We start from the raw sequence: 23,645 nt of genomic DNA, 5'->3' as shown, positions 1-23,645 counted from the left end.
TAGAATGGCTATGCTCTTCATACATTGTCTTTAGACTGTCCAATATGTCCTTGGCTAGTTCGATCTGATCGAACTGCCTCTGTATTGAGTTGTCCAGTGAGGCAATGACAAAGTAGTGGGCTAGGGAGTTCTTATCCTCCCAATCTTGGTAGTCCCTCCTACAGGCCTCAGAAGCCCTATCACCCGGATGCTCTAGGGCAAGGTTTTTCACCACCTTATCTAACTTTTCGGAAGTTAGAACCAACATAAGATTTCTGTACCAGTCGGCATAGTTTGGGCCCTTAAGCTTGTTATTGTCTAGAAGCTTTGCGAATTGACTGTTTGCCATTATCTGATAAAATAGCAAAGATGTTAGTCCACAACCTTAGTTTGATTCATGTTTCCTACATAGATATGGTTTTTAATCTATTTTCCATTCCCATTTGTTCATCTCTGAGATTTTCCTCCTTTCTCAGTGATGGAGATAACGAAAATGTCTCTGGAAATGTGGGAAATCACATGGGGTGCGTGAAGCCAATTGTTTTAGTTGCGTAACCCCACCACCTTTCTGTGATGGATCATATCCACTCATCAAATGAGTTTCCCTTTTGGCCTCTGTCAAACAAGGCTCAAAGCCATTTTCAAGTAAACCTTTCTGTCCAGTGAGTGCACACCCATTATATTTAGGTTACACCAAGGTACCATAGGTTTTTAATCTATGTTCCATTCCCATTTGTTCATCTTTGAGATTTCCCTCATTTCTCAGTGATGGAGAGGATGAAAATGTCTTTGGAAATGTGGAAAATCACATGGGGTGCGTGAAGCCAACTGTTTCAACTACATAACCCCACCACCTTTCTGTGATGGATCATATCCACTCATCAAATGAGTTTCCCTTTGGCCTCTGTCAAACAAGGTTCAGAGCCATTTTCAGGTAAACCTTTCTGTCCAGTGAGTGCACACCCATTATATTTAGGTTACGCCAAGGTACCATGAGAGAGTTCCCATTTTCTGGTGAAGCCCCTCCCACACCGGTCTATGACACCCCTATTATCTTATGAAACACTCTAACAGATCCAACGGCAAATGGATAGCCCAATTTTATGATGCGTTTCCTCATTACTGAATGACCCATCATTGTGCTAATGATGGAAGGCCTTTAGAGAGTCCATCATATGGATCTCCCTATCACATGCACTCATATTTGCTGGAGGGAATTAAATTATGCCCTAGTTCTAATTTTAGGTCACACCAAAGTGGCTCCCACTAACTTTCATTAAGTCAGATTTCTGGTGGGCCTTAATTGGCTAGGGGTTCCGTACGCATCCCTTTTCAAGGTTGTAGAGCCCACAATGAAAGGAGGGGTCATCCAATGACCTTAAGGGACACCATGGCAATGATGTGCATTCAGCCATAGTGTGCGCAAGAGCCACTAACGAGTCATCATGGGCCAAGTACTTATGGCCCATGGTCGCAGCACATCAAACATCCAATCATCACATGTAAAGGAGGAATTGATCCAATCAATTAACTGCCATAAAGCCCATTGAACAGCCCATTTGAAATCCATAACATTAACAATTAATATCGACTAGGTGTAGGGGCTGAATCGCAGTTAGCAGTTCGGCCCATACAACTTTTCTCACAAGAGTGGGCTTTTGTAGTTTTAACCATTCAAAACTGGGCTTTACAGGTGGGCCGAATTAATCCCTATAATTGAACATCATATTTGGAACAGAAAGTGTGAGAAAAATGGATTAAAAACAGTCCCCTTCGAACCCTAGATTCGGCCCAAACAGTTTTGGTCCAATCTAGTCCAAAATGGTACGAAACTGATTTTCAATTCAAGAATTAATTCATGAAAGATCTAAAATTAATAATTTTGATTTTAAGCAATCACAAATCAACTATGGACTATTCGCACCACCTACAAAACAGAGGTTAATCACTAGGGTTGCAGTTTCACAAACTATAAATCGCAGAAAGCGATTTATCCATCTGCAAATCTCTAGTGCCGCCTTCTTCTTCCTTCTTCTTCAATCAAGAAAATAAAAAATAGAAATCCTATTTCTATTAATTTATTACATTCTAGATCAAATCCTATACATTCAGTCTAGAAAAATAAAAAAAAAATATGTATAGACCGAATTGAATAAAATAAATGAATAAAAAGGAAAAAGGGTGCGCAAACCATCTGCGCCAAATCTACACTGCGATATCCAGGTTCGAACAGTCCATTAAATCAAAACAAATAAAGAATAGTTCTAAATAAATTTTGGATTTAACAAAAATTAATTTCAAATCAATCGCCCTTAATAAGAAACTGTTTCTTGAAAAAAAAAAAAAGAAAACAATCTGTGCAGATCTTGGCAGAACATCTTCTGTCCATCTGCGCAGGTTCAGATATGATTTTCTTTTAGTTGAAGATTCGAACCTGTGGCTCTGATACCACTGAAAGAATGGTAGGATCCATTTAATGGATGCCAAAAAGGTTGCCGAATGGGTAGGCGAATTTCAAAAATTTTTCTACTTTCTTCCAACTGGGAATCGTATTCCCTAAAATAGAATACAATATTCAAGGATCCTACTTGAACCATAATCGAACCAGATCTGAACTAAAAATAAAATGGAGGAATTATACCTGACCCAGAGAAGCAGTATCTCCCAAAGTTGGTGTTCACGCCCAAAGAGGACACCAAGATCCGCTGCTGCTGAAGATGACACAGTTGTATGTGGAATGGAACCAGTAGAGTGCATCCTACACACTGGATCCTTTGCAAGAATCCTCTAGAAACTTTGAGCACCGAATCTTTTTCAATCTTTTTCTGCAAGACTGATGTCAAGAATTGATTTCTTGATTTCTTTCTTCTGCAAAGATCAAATCTTGCCAGAAAAAATGGCGGCGACTGGAGGAGAACTCCTGGGACAAAGATGGCTGAATTGCTTCTCTTCTCTCTGGAATGTGAATGAGATCTAATCTCAATTCACAGGATGCTTTCTTGCTTACAACCTTTGGTTTGAAATCTGATATTTTTCTCTTCTTAGGATTTCTCCTCTTTTCTTCTTGATTAAAAAACCTCCTAATTAGGAGTTATCCCAATCCAAATCAATATTTGGATAGGGGATAATCTTAATCCTATCTGCAGATTAAGTTAGCTTACTTCTAATCTTATCAAGAGTTTACCAGATTCAAATCTGATTTGAATTTGGTCTCCTAGAGTGGATAAGGATAAGGTTAAAGGCCTAATCCTTTTGCTAACATTAATCTCAGATCCACCCCATAGATGGGTGATCATATCAACCCAGCTCGAAATGGGCTTTTAGCCCATTAAGTATTCAGTGCTAAACTATTCTCCAATTTGTTGCCCAGTTGGGCTTCTTTTGAAGGGGATAGGAAATCCATCACATGGACGCCCAAGATTGTGGAATAAAGGGGGCGAATTTCAAAAATTTTTCTTTCCCTTCAACTGGGAATCGAATTCCCTATTTAGAAAATCATATTTTCAAGGATCATTCTTTAACCATAAACTGAACCAGATCTGAACCAAAAGGAGGAAAGAGAGATAATACCTAATACAGAGAAATAGTATCTCTCAGTGGAGGTGTTCACGCCCAAGGTAGGATCCAAAATCTGCTCCCACTGAAAATGGCACAGTGCAGGGAGGAGCAAAATCAGCAGTGTTCTTCCAAAAGAACTTGATCCTTCTCAAGGATCACCTGGACGGCTTGTGAATACAACTCCTACCAATCTTTTTTCCAAAAGATTGGAATCAAGATCCAATCATGATTTCTCCCAAGGAATGGAGATCGAACTGCTATAGGCGGCGGCTGTAGGAAGGAGGCGGCTAGAAAGTATTTGCAGGGTGCAGAATTCTCTCTTCTATTATCTCAGCTGATGAACTTACAATTTATCTATAATTTTTGAGGACTTTAGCATGGATTTTTATGCCGGTTTTATTAATTTTTGTCTTAATTTAGCTTAATGCTAAGAATAAGTTCAGGGATAATCAATCCAAGAAAAGGAAGGAAAAAGGCAAGAAAAGAGGGTTCAAAAAGACCAATTTCAGTCCAGCCCGGTCGTGGAAGCAAGAGAGAGCACTTCGGCCCAAAAAGAGCAAGTGAATTCCTTGAGAAAACCCAAGAAATGCATGCATGGGGATTAGATTCTTGCTAGAGATAGAAGAACCGTCACTCATGCATAGGATGAACATGCGCTTGAGAGAGGCTGTTCATGACCTTGGGGTTTCACCAAACCAAGGCTCAATCATGATTCATTCGAATGATCCAAATTGATAGATTGCTGAATTCTGAGATTGACATTTACTGCTTACTCTTCTAACCTGAATTGAAGGCAATTGGGCCAATGATTTAGATAGATTTTAATTTAGGATTTCTTAGCTTTCATTAGAGTTTTGATTTATTTGTTGATCAGATAAGAAATGCTCAATTTAGTATTGGTAATTGTTTCCTAAATCCTCGTGGGAACGATACTTCACTCACTACTTTATTACGTGAACGGCTAGTGCACTTGCTAGTGTCACAATGAGCCACACATCATCAGCTCTGAAGACAAGATTGTTGTTGGTGATTGTGTTGGATGTCTAAAGGCAGCCACCCCCTCTTCCTTTTATAGACTTAAAGGGATCAGCTCCTAATCCCATTAGGAGTGGCTAACCCAAATCATATCTGGATTAGAAGTCCCTTTAAGATAAGGGATAATCCTTATCTTATCTACAGATTAGATCAGCTAGCTCCTAATCTAATTAGGAAGTTTCCAAATCTAAATCTCATTTAGATCTTGGACTCTCTGAGTGGATAGGGTGTGGGCCCAATCCTATCAGCTGATCTTATCTCAGAATTTGCCCCTTAAAGAGTAATCAATTTAGCCAAGTTCGAAATGGGCTTAAGGCCCATTTAGGATTATGTATTCATTTAGCCTTCAAAACTGCTGCCCAGTTGGGCTTCCTGGTATGGCGTGGGACCCAAACATTGATCTACACATCAGCCACATGGGTTCAGCCCAGCCTTTGTTACAAGGCCTGGCCGAATACACTGTTATGGACAGTGCACCCCCTGAAATCCATCAGATGGGCTCTATGGGCCCAACACTTACCCTAAGTGATCCCTGGGCCAAACCACCTTGTAACACCCAGGGACTGTGGGCAGATGCAAAATTAGCCCATCAGGTATTATCCTCAATGGTCTTACAATTAACCTCTCAGCCCATAATGATCATACACTGCCCGACAAGAGAGGACCTCTCCCTCATCTGCAAGGAACAATGTTGCACTCTCTCAAATATGGATCCCGGGAATTAAAACCTTTTGCAAATCATTTCAAAACCATAATTTATATACTTTTATATCTCATATAAAATATATTTTGCAAAACAAATCTCAACGATTGAAATCGGCTGCCGGCAGTCTTGGTTTCCATTAGTGAGAGTGCATCCCCGATCATTACTTTTGTCCGACAAAGGGGCTGATCCTGTCACTATGATCAGATTGTCCCAACATACCCAGGTTTTGACCCCCGCTAAGGATCTCAGTGATTGGTTCATCAAAGACAGCCCAATCTGACACCTAGTGCAGTATCATAATCGAGTCTAGGGGTCGGGTGTAACTTTCCAGTTTTGCCCATCAATCTCCAAGGTCCAGGGCAATGCTGAAAATCTGGTCCAGTTCAATGATTCAATTAATCCCACACTGTATGTGCCTAGGGTTTCACCCTGGTAGCTGAGACAAGCCACCCCAACCGACTTGGTGGCACCACAGTGTCAGCCTTGTTAGGATAGGTCTCCCCAGACTGACCCACTGGCTGTGAACATTCTAAACTAACATGAGTCTCATTAAGTGTCCAGTTTATGGGTATTACACAGAAACATACAAAGGGAACATGAATCAAATATGCACTTTTATTCATTTACAATAAACTCATAAAGTACATCATTTTGATTGAAGCTAAGGGCGTACAAAACTGTCTAACAGCTCCCACTTTCCACATGTTTCATAAACACTTTCTGAGTCAGTGGCTTAGTCAATGGGTCTACCACATTCTCCGCTGATGCTACCTCTTAACATCTTGCTCTCATAGGTCCAATGTTGTCATACAACAGTGGAATGGGTGATGTGCTAAATTCTAAATCCAGGAATGAACACCTTCATTCATAAGGCAGCCTCAATTACGGCAATGCATTCGGCTTGGGTTGTGGACTATTAGATTGCTACTTAGGACCCCTGTTTGCTGACATTCAGGATACAAAACACGATCCTATCGTGAAAACATATCCAGATGTAGACTTTCTATCATCTGGATCCGACTGGAAATCGGCATCTGTATACCCTTGGATCTGTAGTTAGCTACCATCGAATACTAGACAAAACTCTTTTGTCCTTCGAAGGTACTTAAGTATGTTTTTCACAACAGTCCAATGCTCCTACCCTGGGTTGGCCTGAAATCTGCTTACTACATTCACTGCCTGAGCAATGTCAGTGCGAGTGCACAGCATGGCATACATGATGCTCCCTACGGCAGAGGCACAGGGAACGTCCTTCATGCCATCAATCTCCCCAGAAGTCTTGGGAGACATCTTCTTGGAGAGAGTGACTCCGTGCCTGAAAGGAAAATTTCCTTTCTTGGAGTTTTCCATGCTGTATCTTTTGACTATTTTGTCAATGTAGGCAGATTGGGATAATCCTATTATCCACTTCGATCTATCTCTGTAGAGTCGAAGACCCAGTATATAGGAGGCCTCTCCAAGATCTTTCATGGAGAATTGCTGTGAAAGCCATACTTTCATGGTAATCAACATTCCTACATCATTCCCAATGAGTAGAATGTCATCTACATACAGAACTAAGAAGGTAACCTTATCTCCACTGTACTTCCTGTAAACACAGGGTTCATTCGGATTCTGCTCGATGTCAAACAATTTGACGGCAAAGTCAAAACGGATGTTCCAACTTCTAGAAACTTGCTTAAGTCCATAAATGGATCTATTAAGTTTACATACCATTTTTTCCTGACCCGTAGCTATGAAGCCTTGCGGCTGCTGCATATAGATATCTTTAGTAAGATCTCCATTCAGGAATGCAGTTTTGACATCCATTTGCCAAATCTCATAATCATGGTATGCTGCTACAGCTAGCAGGATCCTAATGGATTTAAGCATGGCCACAGGCGAAAAGGTTTCCTCATAATCGATGCCCTCTTTCTGAGTGTACCCTTTCGCCACTAGACGAGCTTTGAAGGTCTCAACTCTACCATCGGGGCCCTTCTTCCTCTTGTAAATCCATTTGCAATCGATTGCTTTTACCCCGGAGGGCGGATCTACTAGAGTCCAGACTCCATTGGTATCCATTGAGTCCATCTCTGCTCTCATGGCCTCCACCCACTTCTGGGAATCTATGTCCAACATAGCTTCCGCGTAAATCACGGGATCTTTCTCAGTAGTCAAGGTTTCCACCAGGTAACTATCCTGGTCATAACCATAACGAAATGGTGGCCTGGATACCCGAGTGGATCATCTAGGTTGGTCACTACCTGGAACTTGTGGGACATCTCCCACTGCTCCTGAGCTCTCCTCATCAAGAACAATTTCCTGATGATGGGTGTCTAGGATATAATCGGTCTCCAAGAACTGGGCATTTCGACTACAGAACACTTTCTGCTCACATGGGTCATAGAAAAGGTAACCTACAGATAGGCAACGGCTGGTCCTGGATTCCCACTTGTCTGCACTTGTTATTTTAACGTGTGCTGGACAACCCCAAATCTTCAAGTGTCTAACACTTGATTTCTTTCCGGTCCAAAGTTCATATGGAGTATTCAGAATAGATTTGGTTGGAACCCGATTCAGCACGTAAATCGCAGTCTCTAATGCATAACCCCAAAAGAGATGTGGGTAACTCTAAGTGTATGAGAAGTGACCGGACCATATCCAATAAGGTCATATTCCTCCTCTCTGAAATACCGTTAAGTTGTGGTGTAGCAGGAGGAGCTAATTGTGATACTATCCCATTGTCCTTTAAGTAGTCCCTGAATTCATCAGAGAGATGCTCGCCACCTCGAACAGATCGAAGGGCTTTGATTTCTCTCCCCAACTATTTCTCGACCTCTTGTCTGAACTCTTTGAACATTTCAAAGGATTCAGACTTGTGTCTCATTAGGTACACGTAACCATATCGTGAGAAATCATCTGTGAAGGGGATGAAATACACATGTTGATTTCGTGTCCTAACACTCAGGGGACCACATACATCAGTATGTATTAGGTCAAGAGTGCTTGTACATCTTTCAGGCTCACCGTTAAATGTCCGTTTCATCATCTTGCCTTGTAGGCAAAGCTCACAGGTGGGAAGATCTTCTACAGTTAGAAAATCCAAAGGAACATCCTTTACAAACCTTGTGATTCGGTCAACACCGATGTGGCCAAATCGGTAATGCCACAGACACGTGGGATTAACTGTATCACGGGCTCTCTTCTTGGGGATTTCAACCGATGTAGTTTCGGTTATGTTAGTTTCTAGAGAAGGATGTAGAACTTAGAGACCGTTCTCCAGTTCCCCGTATGTGTTGAATCTGTTATTTCTTTTAATAGTAATCGTATTATTAAAGAAGACAGAATAACCATCTACACAGTTTTGAAACAGAAATCCAATTTCTTCTTAAGTTCTATACATAAAGACAATCTATCAGTACAACTTTTCCTTATCTAAAAATTAACTCTACGGTTCCTATTGCCGCGACTGCAACAGTTGTAGTAGTCCCCAAGTAGATAGTGACTTCTCGTTCACTCCGCCTTCTGCTTACCTTGAACCCCTGCAGTGTGTTACATGCATGAGTTGAAGGACAATTTTGTTTCTATAACACAAGTTTTGAAATTACCTTTCTTGGATTCCAGGTAGGCAGGACAATTTCGTTTCCATTGGCTGGTCTTCTTGCAGAAGTGATAGGCATCTGATGCTTTGTCTTTCTTCTGCCTTTTGCCCTTGGTCGCTTTCTTCTAAGGCTTCTTTGCCTTCCTCTTTCTCTTGTCTGTTTTGCTAGCTTCAACAAGAATAGCTACAGGATCATCCTTTTTAATAAGTTCTTCAGCTCTTTGCAACATAATGCTGAGCTCTTGCAAGCTGACATTCAGCTTGTTCATGTTATAGTTCATGATGAACGGATTAAAGGAAGGAGGCAAAGAATTAAGGATAGCGTCTATCTGGGTTGTGAGGTCCAGCCCGGATCCAAGAGCCTCCAGTTCGTTGATGTAACCCATCATCCGAAGACAATGGTCATGAACTTGTTGGCCCTTGGACATTTGAGTGGTCATGAACTGCTTCAAGACCTTTTGCCGATTAGAACGATTCTGTTCTTCATACATCGTCCTCAGGCTGTCCAATATGTCCTTGGCAAGTTCGATCTGATCGAACTGTTTCTGTATTGGGTTGTCCAAGGAGGCGATGATGTAACACCGGGCTAGGGAGTTTTTCTCCTCGCACTCCTGATAGTCTCTCCCTCGGGCCTCAGAAGCCCTGTCTCCCGGACGCTCCGGGGCAGGATTCTTTGCTACTTTGTCCATCTTTTCTGTAGCTAGGACCAGCATAAGGTTCCTGTACCAGTCGGCGTAGTTTGGGTCCTTAAGCTTGTTGTCATCAAGAAGCTTTGCAAAAGATCCGTTTGCCATTTTCTGATAAAAGAGAAAACATCAGTCCACAACCTAATTTGATTCATGTTCATTTCATTGATATGGCTTTTAATCTATGATCCATTTCCATTTATTCATCTCTGAGATTTCCCTCCTTTCTCAGTGACAGAGACTACGGGTTGTCTCTGGAAATGTGGGAAATCACATAGGGTGCATGGAGCCAACTGTTTCAGTTGCATAACCCCACCACCTTTCTGTGAAGGATCATATCCACTCATCATATGAGTTTTTCCTTTGGCCTCTGTTAGACAAGGTTCAGAGCCGTTTTCAGGTAAACCTTTCTATCCAGTAGTGCTTTCCCATCATATTCATGAACACCAAGGTACCGTGAGAGAGTTCCCATTTTCTGGTGAAGCCGTCCCACATCGGTCTATGATGCCCCTATCATCTTATGAAACACTTAGACAAGCCCAACAGCATATGGATAGCCCATTTTCTAGTGTGTCTCCTCATTACTAAAGAACCCATCCTCATGCCAATGATGGAAGGCCTTTAAAGAGTTCATCATATGAATCTCCCTATCACATGCACTCATATTAGCTGGAGGGAACAAATAATTATGCCCTAGTTTGATTTAGGTCAAACCAAAGTGGTTTCCACTGACTTTCATAAAGCCAGATTTCAATGGGCCTTAAATTGGCTAGGGTTCCGCACGTAACCTATTGATGAGGTGTGGGGCCCACCACTGAGGGAAGTCATCCAATGACCAGAAGGGACACCATGGCAATGATGTGCATTCAGCCATGGTGTGTGCAAGAGCCACTGTCGAATGAGCATGGGCCAAGTACTTATGGCCCATGTACGCAGCACATCACACATCCATACATCTCATGCAGGGATAAATTGATCTAATCAATTAATTATCTGTAAGGCCCGTTGGAAGCCCGTTAAAATTCCATAATATTAACCATTAATATTATCTTGGTATATGGGCTGAATTCGGGTTACCCAGTTCGGCCCATATAGCTTTATCCTTTAAAATGGGCTTTTGCAGTTTTAACTATTTAAAATTGGGCCTTTACAGGTTGGGCTGAATTAACCATTTAATCAAATATCAATCCTCAGGCCCATTTGTGGGAAAAATTAGGGCTGACTTTCAGCCTCGATTAAACCCTAGAATTGGTCCAAACAGTTTGAACCAATCTTGGTTCGAATGGGTCTAGGGTTTGATTTTTAATTAAATCCTTAATTCAAAAAAATAATCTGAAATTAAATAACTGATAAAGGAAAAACAAAAATCAGTTAATCAGTGCTGTTTGCACACTCCATCCTACAAAACAGAGGTTAGATCACAGATTGCAGTTTCTCAAACTGCAAATCGCTGATAGCGAATCTCCTATCTGCGAAATCTCCTTCTCTGCGTCGCCATCTTCGATCCAAAATTAAAATAAATAGAAATCCTATTTCTATTAATTATTAGATCAGATCGAATGCCTATACATTGAGTCTAAAAAATAAAAAAAATTTTTTACAGACCAAATGTATTAAATAAATCCAATAAACTGCAGATCTTGTAGTTGTCCCTGCGCAAAACAAGATTTCGATCTCCTCTTGTATGAACAGCCCATAAATCAAGAAAATTATAAAGAACTATTCTAAATAATAATCAGATTTATTTAAAATTAATTTCAGATTATTCACCCATCTATTTTGGGAACAAATTTCCCAAAACCCATATCTGCGAAAATTGGGTAGAATGCCTTCTCCCTATTTGCGTAGGTTCAGATCTGAAACAGAATGGTTCAAGATTTGAACCATGGCTCTGATACCACTGAAGGGGATAGGAAATCCATCACATGGACGCCCAAGATTGCGGAATAAAGGGGGCGAATTTCAAAAATTTTTCTTTCCCTTCAACTGGGAATTGAATTCCCTATTTAGAAAATCATATTTTCAATGATCATTCTTGAACCATAAATAGAACCAGATCTGAACCAAAAGGAGGAGTGAGAGATAATACCTAATACAGAGAAATAGTATCTCTCAATGGAGGTGTTCACGCCCAAGGTAGGATCCAAAATCTGCTCCCACTGAAGATAGCGCAGTGTAGGGTGGAGCAGAATCAACACTGTTCTTCCAAAAGAACTTGATCCTTCCCAAGGATCACCTGGACGGATTGTGAATACAACTCCTACCAATCTTTTCTCCAAAATATTGGAATCAAGATCCAATCTTCATTTCTCCCGAGCAATGGAGATCGAACTGCTATAGGCGGCGGCTGTGGGAAGGAGGCGGCTAGAGAGTATTTGCAGGGTGCAGAATTCTCTCTTCTGTGATCTCAGCTCTGAAGAGAAGACTATCTTTTGCAGATGAGTGTGTTGGATGTCTAAAGGCTGCCACCCCCTCTTCCTTTTATAGACTTAAAGGGATCAGCTCCTAATCCCTTTAGGTGTTGCTAACCCAAATCATATCTGGATTAGAAGTCCCTTTAAGATAAGGGATAATCCTTATCTTCTCTGCAGATTATATTAGCCAGCTCCTAATCTAATTAGGAAGTTTCCAAATCTAAATCTCATTTAGATCTTGGACTCTCTAAGTGGATAGGGTGTGGGCCCAATCCTATCAGTTGATCTTATCTCAGAATTTGCCCCTTAAAGACTAATCAAATTAGCCCAGTTCGAAATGGGCTTAAGGCCCATTTAGGGTTATGTATTCATTTAGCCTTCCAAACTGCTGCCCAGTTGGGATTCCTTGTATGGCGTGGGACCCAAACATTGATCTACACATCAGCCACATGGGTTCAACACAGCCTTTGTTACAAGGCCTGGCCGAATACACTGTTAGGGACAGTGCACCCCTAGAAACTGAAAGAATGGTAGGATCCATCTAATGGATGCCAAGAAAGGTGCGGAATGGGGGGCGAATTTAAAAAGATTTCCTACCTTCTTCCAATTGGGAATCACATTCCCTAATTTTAGAATACATTATTCAAGAATCCTACTTGAACCATAAACAAACCAGATCTGAACCAAAAGGAAACAGGAAGGATTATACCTGATCTAGAGAAATAATATCTCCCAAAGTTGTTGTTCACGCCCAAAGAAGTAACCAAGATCCGCTTCTGCTGAAGATGACACAGCAGTGGATGGAACGGAACCAGCAGGGTGCATCCTACACACTGGATTCTTCACAAGAACCCTCTGGAAACCTTGAACACCGAATCCTAGTGTCTTTCTTGCAAGACTATTGTCAAGAACTGCTTTCTTGACTTCCTGTTGCTGCAAAGATCCAATCTTCCAACAGGTAGTGGTGGCGACTGAAGGAGGAGAAGTCTAGGGACGAAGAAGGGCAGAATTGTCTCTTCTCTCTGGAGTCTGTGAGAGATCAAATCTCAGATTGCAAGATGTGTTTCTTGCTTAATCAAACCCCCTAGTTCGAAATCTGATATCTCTACTAGGGTTTTCTCCTCTTTCTTCTTAATTAAGAAACCTCCCAATATTTTGGGAGTTATCCCAATTCAAATCAGTATTTGGATAGAGGTTAATCTTATTCCTATCTGTAGATTAAGTTAGTTAACTCCTGATCTTATCAGAAGGTTACCAGATTCAAATCTAATTTGAATTTGGTCTCTTAGAGTGAATAAGGAAAAAGACCCAATCCTTTTACTAACACTAATCTTAGATTCGCCCTATGAACTGGTGATCATATCAGCCCAGTTCGAAATGGGCTTTTGGCCCATTAAGTGTTCAGTGTTTAACTAGTTTCCAACCTGCTACCCAGTTGAGCTTCTTGTATGGCGTGGGACCCAAGCATTGATCTACACACCAGCCACATGGGTTCAGCCTAGCCTTTATTACAAGGCCCAGCCGAATTCACTGAAAGACTTAGTGACCCCCTTGAGCCCATCACATGGACCCTATGGGCCCAACACTTACATTAAGTGGTCCCTGGGCCAAGCCATTTTATAAAAACCCAGGGACTTTGGGCAGGTGCAAGATTAGCCCATTAGGTATTATCCTAAATGGTCTTACACTTAACCTCTCAGCCCTTAATGATCAAGCACTGCCCGACAAGAGAAGACCTCTCTCTCGGCTGCAAGGAACAGTGCCACATTCTCTACTCACATGGATCCCGGGAATTAAAACCTTTTGCAAATCTTTTGAAACCGTACATATACATATACATATTAATTTTGCAAAACAAAATTCCAACGATTGAAATCAACTGCCGGCAGTTTGGTTTCCATCAGAGAGAGTGCATTCCTGATCATTACCATTGTCTGACAAAGGGGCTGATCCTAAAGGGATGAGAGATCCATCCCATGGACGCCCAAAGATTGCGGAATAAGGGGCGAATTTCAAAAATTTTTCTCTCCCTTCAACTGGGAATCACATTCCCTATTTAGAAAATCATATTTTCAAGGATCATTCTTGAACCTTAAACTGAACCAGATCTGAACCAAAAGGAATAGGAGAGAATTATACCTGATACGGAGAAGTAATATCTCCCAACGAAGGTGTTCACGCCCAAGGAAGGATCCAAAGACTGCTCCCACTGAAGATGGCATAGTGCAGGATGGAGCGGAATCAGTAGTGTTCTTCCCCAAGAACTCTGTCCTTCGCAAGAATTAGTAGAATGGTACGTGAGCACAGCTTCCTTCTCAATCCTTTCTCAAAGAACTGATGTCAAGATCCAATCTTGACTTTTCCCACAACTGGAGATCGAACTGGCAAACAGGGCGAGAAGAACAGGGAGGCGGGAAGAGAGTATTCGCAGGGTGCAGAATTCTCTCTTCTTGATTTCAGCACTAAAGAGGATCTGATGTATCTCTTCTAAAGGCTGCTGCCCCCTCCTTCTTTTTGTTAACTTAAAAGATCAGCTCCTAATCCCATTAGGAGGTGCTTATCCAAATCATATTTGGATCAGCCTTCTCTTCTAGTGATAAGGATAAACCCTTATCTTATCTGCAGATTAGATTAGCTTTCTCTAAATCCCATTAGAAGGTTTGTAGATCTGAATCACAATCAGATCTGGACTCTCTGAGTAGATAGGATTAAGACGCTATCCTATCTGCTAATCCATCTCAGAATTCGCCCCTTTAATTAACTACATAAATAGCTCAGTTCAAAATGGGCTTTAGGCCCATTAAGCTTATGTGCTCACTTAACCTTCCTAACTACTGCCCAGTTGGGCTTCCTTGTATGGTGTGGGACCCAAGCATTGATCTACACATCAGCCACATGGGTTCGGCCCAGCCTTTGTTACAAGGCCTGGTCGAATACACTGTTAAAGATAGTGCACCCCTTCAAACCCATCGAATGGGCTCTATGGGCCCAACACTTACCCTAAGTGGTCCTAGGGCCAAGCCACCTTGTAACACCCAGGGACATGGGCAGATGCAAGATTAGCCCATCAGGTATTATCCTCAAAGGTCTTACACTTAACCTCTCAGCCCTTAATGATCATACACTGCCCGACAAGAGAGGAACTCTCCCTCGGCTGGAAGGTGCAGTGTTGCACTTTCTACTTATATGGATCCCGAGAATTAAAACCTTTTTGCAAACATTTTAGAAACCATAATATATATACTTTTATATCTCATATAAAATATACTTTGCAAAACAAATCTCAACGGTCGAAATCGGCTACCGGCAGTCTTGGTTTCTGATGAACTTACAATTTATCTATAATTCTTGAGGACTTTAGCATGGATTTTTATGCCGGTTTTATTAATTTTTGCCTTAATTTAGCTTAATGCTAAGAATAGGTTCAGGGATAATCAATCCAAGAGAAGGAAGGAAAAAGGCAAGAAAAGAAGGTTCAAAAAGACCAATTTTAGTCCAGCCCGGTCGTGGAAGCAAGAGAGAGCACTTCGGCCCAAAAAGAGCAAGTGAATTCCTTGAGAAAACCCCAGAAAATAAAGCCTAGCTATGAGGAGAATTCGGCCCAGCAAGGAAGGCCCATTTTTAGCCCAAATAACAGCCTAGAGTGTAGCCCACATGAGCTCAAAAGCAAGCTAAGTTGTAGCCCAAATAGCAGTCCAAAGGGAGCTAGGGGCGGCAACTTCTAGGAGTTTCTTGAAGAAAAGGAGGGAGCACTCTAGAAGGTTCATGAGGGGTGTAATACACCCCATTCTAGAGGCTTCAAGAAGGGGCAAGAGCCCCCTTGAAAAACTATATAAGGAGGCCTCTAGGAGGGGAGAAAGTGGTTCAATTGCTTGAGAGAAAGGCTCTCCCACTCTTAGAGGTTCGGCCACCTTGAGAGAAGAGAAGAGAAGAAGGCTAGGCGCAAGGAAGAAGAAGAAGAAGGGCTGAAGGAAGTTCAAGACAAGCAAGCTAGAAGAAGAAGGTGAGTTCGAATTGAGGGATTGTGATTCAAAGATTTTTTGTAATAAATCATTTGTAGTTTCATTCTCTTTTGATTTGAATTCAGTTTCTTAGTTATATGTTCTTTCTTCTTTCTCCTTGTTTCCATTCTTCCTTGATGTATTTCAGCTTGTAAAATTTCAGTTCAGCAATCTAATTCTTTTTGATTCATTCAAATGATCATGCATTGTACTTGAAGTTTCTTGAATAAGGGTGTGATTGCAGATCAATTCGGCCAACTAACCTTCAAAACTCAGATCTGAATTCTCAGATCTGAGATTGCAAGATCTGAATTGCTTGAAAGAGAATTCAGATCTGCAAATTTCAGATTGGGCAAATTAATCTACAGTTTGGAATTCCTAGAGTGCTTGAGAGGGACTCTAAGAATTCAGATCTACTATTCAAGAACTGAATTGAGTGCAAGGTTAGAGATAACTTGCACAATTCAGTTGGTGATCAATTCAGATTTGAATTGATGCCTTAGAAGTGTTTGAAGAAATGCATGCATGGGGATTAGATTCTTGCTAGAGATAGAAGAACCGTCACTCATGCATAGGATGAACATGCGCTTGAGAGAGGCTGTTCATGACCTTGGGGTTTCACCAAACCAAGGCTCAATCATGATTTATTCGAATGATCCAAATTGATAGATTGCTGAATTCTGAGATTGACATTTACTGCTTACTCTTCTAACCTGAATTGAAGGCAATTGGACCAATGATTTAGATAGATTTTAATTTAGGATTTCTTAGCTTTCATTAGAGTTTTGATTTATTTGTTGATCAGATAAGAAATGTTCAATTTAGTATTGGTAATTGTTTCCTAAATCCTCGTGGGAACGATACTTCACTCACTACTTTATTACTTGAACGGCTAGTGCACTTGCTAGTGTCACAATGAGCAACACATCAAGTTTTTGGCGCCGTTGCCGGGGATTTATAGAAGCAATATTAGGAAACATTGAGCATTCTTAATCTGATCTCATTCAGCATTGCATTCATAGTTGGGTTAATTTGCTAACTTTTTCATTTCAGCTTGGACTGCAACTGCTGTACTACTGTAGTTATGTTTCTTCTTTCTTAAGTAGATTACTTTCTTTTTTTTGGTTTCAGTTTCATTTTAATAAAGGCATATTTGATTTCTATTCAATCTTGGTGTTGTTCCCTTCAAAATGAAAAAAAAAAAAAGGAAAAAAATTCACATAAAGATGAGTGTTGCAGATCTGAGTTGCATTCGGCACTCAGATCAGCAGATTTCAGATCTGCAGCACTCAGCCGAAAAGAGTTGCTTGTGTTTCAGATTTTATTATTCTTTTCTTTCATTACAAAAAGAAAAAAAAACAAATGAAAAAAAAAGGGGGAGATCTTTTGAACAACCAGAGGAGCAATTGAGAATTCGGATCAGAACTCAGATCTGAGTTCAGATCTGAATTCTGCTATTGCAGATTTGCAACAGTTCAGATCTGAGTTCCTCTGAACTCAGACCTGAACTGATGAAATTTTGAGGGGAATTAGGTGTCATCACCACCCCAATTCACCCTAGGGCACTTCTGCTATTCCCCAAAAACAATTTGGTAGCAATAACTGAAGGTAAGGCAATTGAGATTTCAGATCCGAACTCAGACTTGAGTTCAGACCTGAACTCTGCTATAGCAGAACTGCAATACTCAGAAAAAAAAAAAAAAAAATCTGTTCTCAGCCCTTTATTATTCTTTTCTTTCGTTGCAAAAAGAAAAAAAATATATATTTAGATAGTGAAAAAAAAAGAGAGAGAGAAAGAACCATGGAAACCAAGGATTCGGATCAGAACTCAGATCTGAGTTCAGATCTGAGTTCTGCTGTAGCAGATCTGCAACAGTTCAGATCTGAGTTCTCTTGAACTCAGACCTGAACTGATGTAAATTTAAAGGATAATTGGGGGTTATCGTCACCCCAATACACCCTACAAAAAATCTGCTATCTCCCAAAAACAATTGGATAGTCATGGTTGAAGAAATTCGGATCTGCAACCACCTAGATCTGAACTGGGGTTGTGAACAGAGCAGGATATAGGGCATACTTTGCTGTATTAAATAACTTGTACTCCGATCTATCTAAGCTGATTTGGTTGAAGAAAAGTATATTTAATCTGAGAATTTTTTTATGCCTCAAGAGATTTCATGAAAAGTGGCACTTCCACACCATTTTTCTATTAGAGTTCAGACCTATAGCAGGGCTACTATAGCAGACCTGCTATAGCAAGACTGAACCAGGGCAGGTTTTGAACAGGTTTGTATTACAATTAACATTACTAAATTGGCATTGTGAATTGTCCTAGGCAGATCTTTGAAATTTTTTTTCAAGATAGATAGCTCTGATTTCAGCTGTGCATGAATAGAAAGTCTAACAGATCTGAATGGGTGTGTGCAGCCGTGTGTACTACATTCCAATAAGTGTATACTCCATCAAGGGCTACATTGATGGAGCCATGTTTCTTCTCTTGATACTTGATTGTTCCATCCTTAGTTTCAGTTTTAATGTAGCTTATGCAAATCAAATTTCTCTTCTTCTTTTGGTTCTAAAAAAAAAAATACAAATAAATAAATAAATAAATCTCAAAATGAGTTCAGATCTGAATTGCATTCATCAATCAGACCTGCACTCATCCAAAAAGATTTTGGTTGCATTGCTGTATTTTGTTTTAGTTTTCTTCCTTTAAAAAAAAAAAAAAAAGGAAAGAAAAGAAAAATAGAAAAAGAAAAGAAAAAGAAAATAAGATCCCAGCATCCACACCATGGTGAATACAGGTCTGATTTCAGATTATTTTTTTCTACTGATTGATTTCGGTTTTGTGCAGATCTGTATACAGCATGTTTCATTGCTAATATCAGTAGGTTATCCTACTGAATTGCTCAGTTTTAGTATGGCTACTCCATCTGGTGTTTGGTGATGCATAGCTCATCAAAACAGTGGGCTCAGATCTAATATTTAGTAGCCTTCCAATATGGAAATCAGACCTGAGCACAACTGTACTGTTATCAGCAGCTGCTATTATATTTATTGTTGTTCTTAGTGGCTTCTGAGATTTCAGAGCTGATCTCAATTTTGTGTAGAACTGATGTCTGAATTGCTATCAATCCTTTGTACATTGACTTCAGTTTAGTGTATTGACCTTCAGTAGCACAGAAGAGCCTTTTAATATGAAACTCAGACCTGAACACAATCACTGCTGATCCGCACTTGGCTGTCCTCAGTAGCTGCTAAGATTTCATAACTGTATATTACTGTTCTCAGTAGCTACTGAGATTTCAGCTCTCAGCAGTTTAGATCTGTGTAATTAAATCCCGTCCCTGATTTCAGCAATATAAAGAAGAGGAATTTGTAAACTGTTGTTCTACTCAGAGATTACTGAATTCAGACCTGTTTGTAAATTGCTACTGAATTCTGTATATTGAATAAAATGTTGATATGCTTTTAGTTAGCTGCATTTATTTATTTTAGGATGTAGGTTTGTATATTCCAATACTTCACTTTACATTTTCAGTTGTAATAGGATTAGTTATTTATTTTCTTTTGTGAATATTGGCCTTTTTATTGCTTTGACCTTTACAGTTTATGACAAGCAGACCTGAACTGGAAGAGATCCTTTACGACCCGGAGATTGAACGGACTCTCCGTGTCCGTTTGAGAGCTGCTAAGCAAGTCAGACAAGAAGCACAAGAAATGGCTGAACAAAGAACTATGATGGATTATGCCAAGCCTACCCTCACCGGGACTGTCTCCAGCATTATCAGGCCAACTATTGCTGCCAATAACTTCGAAATTAAACCGGCCATAATCCAAATGATACAAAATACGGTTCAGTTTTGTGGTATGGCCCATGAGGATCCGAATGCCCATATTGCTAACTTCTTGGAAATCTGTGACACCTTCAAACACAATGGGGTAAGTGATGATGCCATCCGGCTGAGGTTATTCCCATTTTCTTTGAAGGATAAAGCCAAAGCTTGGTTGAACTCATTACCGGCAGGATCTATAGCCACATGGGACGAAATGGCCAGCCGTTTTCTCTCTAAATATTTTCCCCCTTCTAAAACTGCTAAAATGAGGAATGACATCACTACTTTTTTCCAGCAAGAGGGGGAATCTCTCTATGAGTCCTGGGAACGTTACAAGGAGCTACTAAGGAGGGTTCCTCACCATGGCCTTCCGATTTGGCTGTAGGTGCAAACATTTTATAATGGTCTGACCGATTCAAACAAGACCATCTTAGATGCAGCAGCTGGGGGCTCCATAAACAATAAGACTCCCGAGGTTGCCCATGCACTCATCGAGGAGATGGCAGCCAATAACTACCAATGGCATTCAGAAAGGACACCAGTTAGAAAGCAGCATGGCCTTCATAATGTGGATACATACACAGCTCTCTCTGCACAAATAGGAGCACTTAGCAAAAAATTTGATGAGATGCAGATGGAAGCTATGCATATACAGTATGATAAGTGTGGGGGAGGCCATGATAGCACTGAATTCCAAGTTGGCAGTCAGACTTTTCAGTCCACAGAACAAGTAGACTTTGTTGGCAACTTTACAAGACAGCCAGGAAATCAGTACCATCATGCCCATAACCCCGGATGGAGAGGCCACCTGAATCAGCATGCACCTAAGCCTTTCCACCAAAACTTCTATCAGCCGGAATCAAAATCTAACTTGGAGGAGCTGATGACCAAGTTCATAGCTAGTGCGGAAAATAGATTTCAGAAAAACGAAACATCGATAAGGAACTTGGAAACTCAGGTTGGGCAGCTGGCACAGATGATTTCAGAAAGGGCTCCGGGTACCTTACCTAGTAACACCATGGTAAACCCAAGGGAACAAGAGGCTGTTGGGAGAATTCCCAATTCAGATACTTAGTCATAAACTGTCTTACTTGCTTTTTGTTTTTATTTTTCATAGCATTTAAGTTTAGTTAGTTTTTCTTAGAATTTAATTGAATAAAGATACTGATCTCCTCTTCTAGTTTGCAAGTGATTTCTAGCAGAAGAAGTTTTCCACCGACAACATATTGCAGAATTTAAGAATGATCTTCAGGGAAGTCCTCTAAATACCTCCTATTACTTGATGATGCTCTTGCTAGTTTTATTGTTACTGCCTAACACTACGAACATTGAGGACAATGTTCATCTTAAGTGTGGGGGAGTGAGCCCGAGGCTAGGGTATGGGGGCTGAAACCATGCACCCCAACACACATATGCAGGCAATGACATAACCAAAAAAAAAAAAAAAAAAAAAAAAAAAAAAGACTGGAACCCCTCAAGTTCATTACTATTTATTTGATGATTTTTTAAGAAGGAATTCAATGAGTTGAGGGAGACTGATGTACTTGTTAAGTTTTTATTCTTGTGAATGACCCAATTTGATATATGCAGGAGAAAAGGGGAGCTGAATATGCCTTTCAGCATGACTAGCCCTAACTTCCTTCATGTGTATGGAAGCCCTTGATTTCATTGTTAATGGTCAAGAGAGCTAGTGCACATCTGAAGTGCTAATTCTTGAGGTTCAATAATTGCAAAGAAGGACAAAAGCCCAAATTGACTCCGCTATTCTGAGCTGAATAGTAAAACTAGCAGCTTAGAACATGAGTCCTATTTACCTACCTCAAACAAATGACCAGTGTGAGATGGAGCATAAGATGCACTCACACCAAAAAAAAAAAAAAGAAAAAAAAAAAAAAAAAAAAAAAAAAGAGAGAGAGAAAAGTGTGAGATGGAGCATAAAATGCACTCACACCGAAAAGAAAAAAAAAGAAAAAAAAAAAAAAAAAAAAAAAAAAAAGGTGAGATGGAGCATAAAATGCACTCACCCTTAGAAATAAGTAATTGTGGTGACAACCGAGGTTCAAAGGGGCACTCTAAAGTTGAACTCTCATTGAGATTTAGTTACAGATGTGAAATTTAGTGAAATTTGATTATTAACCTTGACAATTAAGGAGCTGATTTATATATGAGTTAGGAGTGAAGGCTAGACTATGATGAAATTCATATTCTCCTTTCCTCGGATCTGATACATATCTTAAATGGTAATTTACAAGAATAAGAGTTGAGCACTTACAAAAGTTCCCCGACTACTCAATGCATTTCTATCTAAAAAAGTTCACCAGGTAAATGGTGAGAACAGAAGGGGGGAATGTTAAGTTTATGGCTGATGTCTTTGCTTGAGGACAAGCAAAAGCTTAAGTGTGGGGGTATTTGATGAACTTACAATTTATCTATAATTTTTGAGGACTTTAGCATGGATTTTTATGCCGGTTTTATTAATTTTTGCCTTAATTTAGCTTAATGCTAAGAATAGGTTCAGGGATAATCAATCCAAGAGAAGGAAGGAAAAAGGCAAGAAAAGAAGGTTCAAAAAGACCAATTTCAGTCCAGCCCGGTCGTGGAAGCAAGAGAGAGCACTTCGGCCCAAAAAGAGCAAGTGAGTTCCTTGAGAAAACCCCAGAAAATAAAGCCTAGCTATGAGGAGAATTCGGCCCAGCAAGGAAGGCCCATTTTTAGCCCAAATAACAGCCTAGAGTGTAGCCCACATGAGCTCAAAAGCAAGCTAAGTTGTAGCCCAAATAGCAGCCCAAAGGGAGCTAGGGGCGGCAACTTCTAGGAGTTTCTTGAAGAAAAGGAGGGAGCACTCTAGAAGGTTCATGAGGGGTGTAATACACCCCATTCTAGAGGCTTCAAGAAGGGGCAAGAGCCCCCTTGAAAAACTATATAAGGAGGCCTCTAGGAGGGGAGAAAGTGGTTCAATTGCTTGAGAGAAAGGCTCTCCCACTCTTAGAGGTTCGGCCACCTTGAGAGAAGAGAAGAGAAGAAGGCTAGGCGCAAGGAAGAAGAAGAAGAAGGGCTGAAGGAAGTTCAAGACAAGCAAGCTAGAAGAAGAAGGTGAGTTCGAATTGAGGGATTGTGATTCAAAGATTTTTTGTAATAAATCATTTGTAGTTTCATTCTCTTTTGATTTGAATTCAGTTTCTTAGTTATATGTTCTTTCTTCTTTCTCCTTGTTTCCATTCTTCCTTGATGTATTTCAGCTTGTAAAATTTCAGTTCAGCAATCTAATTCTTTTTTATTCATTCAAATGATCATGCATTGTACTTGAAGTTTCTTGAATAAGGGTGTGATTGCAGATCAATTCGGCCAACTAACCTTCAAAACTCAGATCTGAATTCTCAGATCTGAGATTGCAAGATCTGAATTGCTTGAAAGAGAATTCAGATCTGCAAATTTCAGATTGGGCGAATTAATCTACAGCTTGGAATTCCTAGAGTGCTTGAGAGAGACTCTAAGAATTCAGATCTACTATTCAAGAACTGAATTGAGTGCAAGGTTAGAGATAACTTGCACAATTCAGTTGGTGATCAATTCAGATTTGAATTGATGCCTTAGAAGTGTTTGAAGAAATGCATGCATGGGGATTAGATTCTTGCTAGAGATAGAAGAACCGTCACTCATGCATAGGATGAACATGCGCTTGAGAGAGGCTGTTCATGACCTTGGGGTTTCACCAAACCAAGGCTCAATCATGATTTATTCGAATGATCCAAATTGATAGATTGCTGAATTCTGAGATTGACATTTACTGCTTACTCTTCTAACCTGAATTGAAGGCAATTGGACCAATGATTTAGATAGATTTTAATTT

The 23,645-nt window shown here is 40.3% G+C and overlaps 1 non-coding gene across 1 annotated transcript; it reads right to left on the bottom strand.

Annotated features, from left to right (window-relative positions):
• Window positions 1-20,057: 20,057 nt before the first annotated feature.
• LOC148880147 (small nucleolar RNA R71) lies at window positions 20,058-20,164 on the bottom strand. The gene has a single exon (XR_016106329.1). It is a non-coding gene; the product is annotated as a small nucleolar RNA R71 (small nucleolar RNA).
• Window positions 20,165-23,645: the final 3,481 nt, after the last annotated feature.

The sequence above is a fragment of the Nelumbo lutea genome, chromosome 1, assembly GCF_056320005.1.
Source record: "Nelumbo lutea isolate HS-2025 chromosome 1, American lotus-T2T, whole genome shotgun sequence".
Taxonomy (NCBI): Eukaryota; Viridiplantae; Streptophyta; class Magnoliopsida; order Proteales; family Nelumbonaceae; genus Nelumbo; species Nelumbo lutea.
Note: the sequence above shows the minus strand (reverse complement) of the source record. Positions and strands in the feature narration are given on the sequence as shown.